At 44.0% G+C, this 9,216-nt stretch overlaps 1 protein-coding gene across 1 annotated transcript in view; it reads right to left on the bottom strand.

Annotated features, from left to right (window-relative positions):
- The window catches only part of SULF2 (sulfatase 2), a 115,090-nt gene that overhangs the window by 61,909 nt on the left and 43,965 nt on the right, over nucleotides 1-9,216 (bottom strand).

Genomic DNA, 9,216 nt, shown 5'->3' with positions numbered 1-9,216 from the left:
GAACGCGATGAGGGAGGGGCGGAAAGCTCACCAGCAGGGCCCACATCTCTACAAAAGTCTGCACCAGGTGGCAAGAGCTGGCCACAGAAACAGCCTCAGAACTGCCAGACTCAGACGGCAGCGTGGAAGGAGAGAGCGCTACCCCAACGAGAGACAACGGGCACTGCTGTCTAATTCGTCAGAAAGCGCTGGAAAAGGGGGCCCCCCCTCCCCTGCAAAGCAGTGGAGTGGGAATCCGTAAGGGCCACCTCCGTGCCTGTTTCCTCCTCCTCATTCCCATAGCCTTCGATTTATTTCCACTTTGCCAGAAGTTGCCAAATGGTTCCTCAGCGTGGAGGTGCCGATGTGCATTCCCACCGCTAACGTGTGGAGCTTCCTGTTAGCCCTCCCCCACTAATATTGGCTGTGATGGGGCCTCTGAATACTGGCTGCAGCCACTATGGACTTCATCTGCCGTTTCCTGATCACCAGACCTGTTGGGCATGTGCCACCAGTTTTTTGATTGGTGTGTACAACTGGGTTTCCCCACCCAAGCTTATCCATGTGACGTTCACAGGAACATGGGTCTGGGGGAGGTGGTGTGATGCTACGATGCTTGTGGAAATCATCACCATCCTCAGAGCTCACACCACACAAGTGCTTACTCTGTTTTAACATATTTGATCTTCACAAACCCTATGAGCTGAGTAACATCCTTATCCTTAGTTGGGTAACTAAGATGAAGAGGTTAAATGACTTGTCCAAATTCACTCAGTTAGAAAGTGGTGGAATCAGAAAGACTCCTAATGACAGAGAACAAACTGATGGTTGATGGAGTGAGGTGGGTGGGGGATGGGCTAGCTAGAAGGGCGATGGGCATTAAGGAGGTTGCTTGTTGGGACGAGCACTGGGCGTTGTACGTAAGTGATGAATCGCTGGATGCTACTCCTGAAACCAATATCGCACTGCATGTTAACAAACTAAAATTTAAATTAAAAAAATGCTTACTTAAAAAAAAAAAAGAAAGTGGCGGAATCAGGATTCGAACCCAGGCAGAGTCCTTGCTCCCAATGGCTTTGCAGAGACAGAGGAGGCATCTCATTCCAAGGACACGGTAGAACTCTGACTCGTGGGTGTGTAAGGAAGCACAGTCGGGCAGCTGACGTGTGTAAAAGTTGTCTGAGTGCATTTTGTAGAAACCGAGGAGGCAATTCATCCTTTTCAGGGTGTTTATAATTGCAATCCAGGTTCCTAGAGCTAGAGGAAGCCAACACCTAGAAATACCTGTGAACAAACTGCTGTTTTTTCTACTCTGCATCTCCCACTTCATCCTTGGGGAGTCTGCTGCCAACTCGGGTAGCAGAAAGAACGGGGATTGCAAAATGAAACTGGTCAAATCTGGCCAAAGATGTAAGGTTTTGTGCAATTAAAGGGATGCTAGTTTGAAGCATGCGCAAATCCACTGACAAACAAAATTCTGGTCTATGAGGGAACCGAGGAAGAGACAGTTGGGAAGGATATGGACGTAGTAAGTACTGCACAGGGGGAGGTTCAGGAGTCAATGGGTTAAGACGGATCAAGTCCTGAATACTTTTGCAAAAATGACCTGTTATGATGTTGATCTCCCGTCCTCAAAAGGGTATCACATATAGAAGCGGTTGTGAACCGTTACTGTACTTTGATTTTAATCTTCCCTCGATACCCATTTTCTTCTCCTCCTACAGAAAAGACTTTGTAGCTGGGAAAATGGTCGCCCAGAACAAAGGCTGCCCTTCCCAGCCTCCTCTGTGGTCACACGTGCTCATGTGACTTGTTTCTCACCAATGGGGTACAAGGAGAAATGGAAAACAGCGGACCCTCTGATCAATTTAGGAACACCTGAATATCTAAAGCAAATATTAACAGACCTAATAGGAGAAATAGACAGCTATTTCTGTCTATTTATAAATAAATTAATCATGGGGGACTTGAATGCCCCACTTCCCTCCATGGATAGATCATCTAGACAGATGATCGTAAGGAAACATTGGCCTTAAATGACACATTGGACCAGATGGACTTAACATTTCCAGAACATTCCATTCCAAGGCAACAGAACACACATTCCTATCAAGGGCACATGGAACATTCTCCAGGATAGATCATATGTGGGACCACAAAGCAAATCTTAATACATTTAGGAAAACCAAAACCGTATCATGCAACTTTTTTCTGACCACAATGGTATGAAACTAGAAATCAATCATGAGAAGAAAACTGGAACATTCACAAATATGTGGGGAGTAAACAACATATAACTGAACAAGCACTAGGCCGAAGAAGAACCCAAGAGAAATTTAAAAAATACCCTGAGACAAATGAAAAGGGGAATTAAACATCCCAGAACTTATGCGATACAGCAAAAGCAGTTCCCAGAGGGAAGTTCATAGCGATAAATGCCTACATCAAGAAACCAGAGAAATCTCGGGGCAGCTGGGTGGCTCAGTTGGTTAAGTGTCTGACTTCAGCTCAGGTCATGATCTCACCATTCGTGGGTTTGAGCCTCGCATTGGGCTCTGTGCTGACAGCCCAGACCTGGAGTTGCTTCAGATTCTGTGTCTCCTTCTCTCTCTGTCCCTCCCCTGCTCATGCTCTGTCTCCCTCTGTTTCTCAACAATAAATAAATGTTTAAAAAAAAAAAAAACAGAGAAATCTCAAAGAAACCACCTAATTTTGCACCTCAAGGAACTAGGAAAACAGGAACAAACAAAGCTCCAAGTTAGCAGAAGGAAAAGAATAACAAAGATCACGATGGAAACAAATAAAATAGAGACTAAAACAACAGTAGAAAACATCAATGAAACTAAGAGCTGGTTCTTTGAAAAGATCCACCAAATTGACAACTCTTTAGCCAGACTTACCAAGACAAAGAGAGAGACTCAAATAAATAAAACCAGAAACGAGGGGGGCGCCTGGGTGGCTTAGTCGGTTAAGCGTCCGACTTTCGCTTAGGTCATGATCTCGCGGTTCGTGGGTTCGGGCCCCGCGTCGGGCTCTGTGCTGACTGCCAGCTCAGAGCCTGGAGCCTGTTTCAGTCTGTGACTTCCTCTCTCTGACCCTCCCCTGCTCATGCTGTCTCTCTCTGTCTCTCCTAGAAATAAATAAAACATTTAAAAAAAAAACAAAACAAAACCAGAAATGAGGGATGTTACACAGAAATCCAAAAAACTTTAAGAGGCTACTATGGGTAATTATACATTCGCAAATTGGACAACCTAGAAGAAGTGGATAAATTCCTAGAAACGTACAACTTACCAAGTCTGAATCATGACGAAGTTGGAAATCGGAATAGATCACTTATTAGTAAGAAGCTTAAACCAGGGATCAAAAACCTCTCAACAAACAAAAGTCTAGGGCCAGATGGTTTCACTGGTGAGTTCTACCAAACATTTAAAGAAGAATGAATGTGAATCCTTTTCAACTTTCCCCAAAAAAACAGAAAAGGAGAAAACACTGCTACGCTCATTCTATGAGGCCAGCATTATCCTGATCCCCAAACCAGACAAAGACACCACAAGAAAAGAAAATCACAGTCCAACATCTCTGATGAACACAGAGGCAAAAACTCTCAACAAAATATTAGCGCACTGAACTCAACAATACATTAAAAGGATCAAATGGGATTTATTCAAGGGATGCAGGAAGGGTCTACCATATGCAAATCAATAAGTGTGCTATACCACATTAACAAAATGAAAGATAAAGATCTTATGATTGTCTCATTAGATGTGGAAAAAGCATTTGACAAACTTCAACATTCATTTATGATAAAAACTCTCAACCGAATGGGTACAGAGGAGTATCTCAACACCATAATGGCCATATATGATAAGCCCAGAGCTAACTCACTCAACAGCGAAAAACTGAAATCCTTTCCTCTAAGATCAGGATTAAGACAAGGATTCTGGGGGCGCCTGGGTGGCTTAGTCGGTTAAGCGTCCGACTTTCGCTTAGGTCATGATCTCGCGATTCGCGGGTTCGAGCCCCACGTCGGGCTCTGTGCTGACTGCCAGCTCAGAGCCTGGAGCCTGTTTCAGTCTGTGACTCCCTCTCTCTCTGACCCACCCCTGCTCATGCTGTCTCTCTCTCTCTCTCCTAGAAATAAATAAAACATTTTTAAATTAAAAAATAAAAAATAAAAAAATAAAATAAAAAAAAAGACAAGGATTCTGCTCTTGTCACTTTTCTTCAGTGTGGTATTGGAAGTCCTAGCCAGAGCAATCAGATATGAAAAAGAAATAAAAGCCAACCAAACGGGGAAGGGAGCATTAAACTTGCACTCTTTGCATATGACATGATATCACACACAGATACCCTTAGAGAGTCTACCAGAATAACTGGTAGGATGGACAAATTAGTAAAGTTGCAGGATACAAAATCAATATGCAAAACTCTGTTGCATCTCTATACACCAGCAATGGGCCAGCAGAAAGAAAAAGTAAGAAACAATGCCATTTACAATTGCATCAAAAAGAATCAGATACCTAGGAATAAATTTAACCAAGGAGGTGAAAGACCTGTACACTGGAAATAAGATATTTGTGAAAGAAACTGAAGAAGGCCCAAATAAGTGGGAAGATATTCTGTGCTCATGGGTTGGAAGAATTAATACTATAATACGTCCACATTACCCAAAACAATGGACAGATTCAGCACAATCCCTATTTAACTTCGAGCGGCATTTTTTCACAGAAACAGAACAAACCATCTTAAAACTTGTATGGGACCACAGAAGACCCCAAATAGCCTAGGCAATGTAGAGAAAGAAGAACAAAGCTGGAGGCATCATGCTCTCTGATTACAAACTGTATTACAAAGCTGTAGTAATCAAAACAGTATGGTGTTGGCATTAAAACGGACATACAGATCAGTGTAACAGAACAGAGAGCCTGGAAAAGAAAGAAAGCCGCACATATAAGGTCAACTAATGGGCATCAAAGGAGACAATGGGGAAAGGACAGTCTCTTCAATAACTGGTGCTGGGAAAACTGGACAGCCACACACACAAAATGAAACTGGACCTGACATCATACACCAACCCCAGCCGGAAATGGATCAAAGGCTTGAACACAAGACCTGAAACCATTACGTGACATTAGTCTTGGTGACGATGTTCTTGGATTTGACACCAAAAGCAAAGGCAATTAAAGACAAGCATAAATAACTGGGACCACGCCAGACTAATAAGCTTCTGCACAGCCAAAGAAACCATCAACCAAGTGAAAAGGCAACCTGTCGAATTGGAGAAGATATTTGCAACTCTCACACCTGATAAAGGGTTAATATCCACAACATATAAAGACGTCCCGTGGCTCAGTAGCAAACTACAAACAATAATTTTAAAAACGGGCAAAGGATCTGAATGGACATTTTTCCAAAGAAGACATCCAGGTGGCCAGCAGGCATATGAAAGAGTGATGAATGTCCCCCACCATCAGGGAGATGCAAATCAAAACCACAATGAGATATCACTTCACACCTGTTACAGTGGCTATTCTCAGAAGCACAAGAGGTAAGTGTGGGTGAGGGTGCGGAGGAAAGGGAGCCCTTGTGCACGGCCGGTGGGAATGAAAATTGGTGCCACCACAGTGGAAACGCTCTGGAGCTTCCTTGTGAAATTAAAAACAGAGCTACCATATGATCCAGCAATTCCACTTCTGGGTATTGATCTGAAGGAAATGAAAACATGAACTTGAAAAGACATCTGCGCCGCTATGGTCACTGCAGCATTATTTACAATTGCCGGGACACGGAAGCAACCTAAGTGTTCATCGATGGGCGAATGGATAAAAATGTGTGTGCATGCAAGGAAATATCATTCAGCCACATGAGTGAAACTTTGTCATTTTCAACAACATGGACGGACCTCGAGGGCATTATGCTAAGTGGAATAAGCCAGAGAGACAAATACTGCTATGATCTCACGTATATGTAAGAATCTAAGAAAAAACACTGAGCTCATAGATAACAGAGGACAGATTGGTGGTTGCCAAAGGCAACAGGCAGGGGTGGGGGGTGGATGAAATGGGTGAAGGGGGTCCAGAGGTACAGACTTCTAGTGATAAGAAAGTCCTGAGGATACAAGGGACAGCATGGTGACGACAGTTAAAAATACTGCACTGCATACGTGAAAGTTGCTAAGACAGAAATTCTTTTTTTTATATATATATTTTTATTTATTTCTAGGAGAGAGAGAGAGACAGACAGCGTGAGCAGGGGAGGGTCAGAGAGAGAGGGAGATACAGACTCTGAAATAGACTCCAGGCTCTGAGCTGGCAGTCAGCACAGAGCCTGACGCGGGGCTCGAACCCATGAACCGTGAGATCGTGACCTAAGCGAAAGTCGGATGTTTAACCGACTACGCCACCCAGGCGCCCCAGCTAAGACAGAAATTCTTAAAAGCTTTCATTACAAGAAATTTTATAACTATGTACGGTGGTGGATGTTAACTAGATATATTGTGGTGATCCTTTCATAATATATACATTCAATTATTATGTCATATACCCCAAACTAATACAATGTTACACGTCAATTATACCTCATTTTCAAAAAAGCAAATGGTTGAGTCTCTGATCAATTCATGAAGCAGGGCCACCAAAGAAACATGGACTTTTAATTGCAAGTAATCAGTGATTGCTATCTTGCATCTCATACACAGGCAAGCTTCAATCCAACTCAACCAACTTTGCTAAATACGCATGAGAATGCAATTTAATGTGCCTAAAGACCCAGAAAGAACAGCTGATCACTGGTCTTTAGGAGACTAAGGTTATTATACATTGTAATGTGAGCCACAAATATCAGATTCATCTATGAGGGGTTTTGAATTCATTAGTTTCCTGTCGTTTTTCTCAATCAACCGATAATGACCAGCATAACCAACATTATTAGTGGTATCTTTAAAATGTTTTCACCTTAAATAGCAACTTAATATAAAAGTCAAATCTGAGCTTCCTACCTGCCAGGGCAAAGAGGGAAAGTATAGTGTTAATAGCTCTTGCTATTTAATGACCAGGAACACATCAGAATAAACAGGCATTTTCAGGGTCCTGAGTTCTGAAAGTCACATTGCAACAGGGTTTCTTGTACAGAGAGGCATTCTAAATATAACGAATAAAATTCTCAGTAATAGTTTTACAAAAAATGTAAATGTTCTGTGTGTGGCGATTTACACTTGACTTTATGATCCCAGCCTTCACTGAAGCGATACTGAGTAAACATAGTTGGACGAAAGCCATTCTTTGGGAAGACAGCTTTTTGGTGATGTGTGTCAATTCAAGGATGAGGTTTGGGAAATCAAATTTGAAGAACATTTATTATTGAAGTAGTTCCTTTTCTTGTGCCAGCCCTAGGATTCTATGGCATTAGTCACTGGTTCTGGCCAGGAGCCCCCAAGATATCACAAGGTATGTGTTTCCTTTCAGTTTGAAGGATGGTCCACACTCGCTTTGAATTCCCATGGTCTTTGGTTTCCATTTTGGTTGTGTCCCAGGCACCCCATTTGAGGGCTCTGGGCGAATTTCTGGTCTGGGCTGCAGTTGTCTGGCCATCAAGCAAGCGGTGTTGATGAGAACACTTTAGGGTCCCGACTGTGCTTTTAGCATTCAGATCGAAAGTTTTCTACACAGACCTTTTAGCCACATGTCCTAAAGGGGGTCTGTGAGCTACGCTCTGCCTTCAGACAAGCTTTAGTTTGGCCCACGGTGGACATTTTTTTAAGAAATTGAGTATGGCAACATTTTTTTCTATATCGGCATATTTCATCCACACATTCGAGTTAGAAGTATTTGATGGCTGGTACTCCCGAGCATGAGTGGCTATCATCAAGCATCTGGACCCGCGTGGTGGATGCCCCCTTCGGTAAGTGCCCTGTGCTGGGCTATAGGACCCCTGTCCTGTGTCTTAATTTACATGCAGATCCCCACAACCACTGGGTGGTGACCCGTGCTGAATTCTGACACGTGTGGCTTTCTGCAGAGACCCAGGAACCAACCAGCCTCCGTGTTCCGAGTTCTCTCAGGAGGACCCGCTTCCTGGGTGAGTCTGGCAGGAGAACCAGTCCGCAAGAAGACGCACCTTTCTCTGGCTCCCCACTCCGGACGTGCCCCGCCAGCCCCACGGGTATCCGAGGGAAAGCCCCCCAGTCTGGATGGGCTGAGCTGGACTGAGCCAAGGGAGGCGTCGATTCCTCCCTCCTGTCATTCCCAGGAAATAAGCCCTGGTCACTCAGACGCAGCTTCTCGGGGTAGCACTATCCCAGCTGCAATGTCTGATGTCACGACCGCCTCGCTCGGCTCAGTTCAGCTGAGTGGGGAGTGTTTACCTTTTCAAAATTCGATTTAATGGCATTTTGGAGGATTTTGCAGCAGTGCTAGAGATACGTGTTTATAATTGTGTCTTTGCCCCAGGGCAGCGGCCTGACAGGTGAGCCTTGGGGACCGACCAAGGTACCTCCTGCAAGGTGGACAGACCGGAAGCCCTACTTGCTCTGCATCCATGCATGACACAGCTCTGCAGCCCTGACCACTGACCCAGAGGGACAGCTGGGTAGACAGCCGAGTGTAGACAAACCGTCCATGTCACCTTCTGGGCCATTCTGCAGAGTGGCCACACAGTCCCTCACATGCTCCTGTCCATTTCCCACACCAGTTTTAATCCCTGCCCCCCACCCCAATGTTCTTCTGGAACCTCCTTCCATGCTGATGGTCTGAAGTCAATAAATTGGTCACTAACATAGTAGACAGTGAATGCAAACCCATGCATCAATACTTCTAGCCTCTCTCTGTCTTATGTTTCATATTTTAAATGGACTCATTAAAAAAATTCAAATTCTTTTGAAAAGGTCAGTTTCTTTCACTACTTTAGGCAAATCATTTTGTATTTTCCTTTTTTTAATATTTTATTTTTCTTATTCTTTTTTCTTTTTCTATTTTAGAGAGCGAGCGAGCGAGCAGGGCAGAGGGAGAGAGAGAGACTCTTAAGCAGGCTTCATACTCAGCGCGGAGCCAGAGGCGGGGCTCAATCTCACAACCCCGGGATCATGACCTGAGCTGAAATCAAGAGTCAGAAGCTCAACCCGCTGAGCCATCAAGGCGCCCCTCATTTTGTATATTTCTAGTGCATAGAGACATAAATGAACGCTTTTAAGTTAAATTCATCTACAGTCCCTGCGGTATAGGGTCCACATGTTGGTCC

This window comes from Crocuta crocuta, unplaced genomic scaffold, assembly GCF_008692635.1.
Source record: "Crocuta crocuta isolate KB4526 unplaced genomic scaffold, BGI_CrCroc_1.0 scaffold71, whole genome shotgun sequence".
Taxonomy (NCBI): domain Eukaryota; kingdom Metazoa; phylum Chordata; class Mammalia; order Carnivora; family Hyaenidae; genus Crocuta; species Crocuta crocuta.
This window is presented reverse-complemented; position numbering and strand designations above follow the sequence as displayed.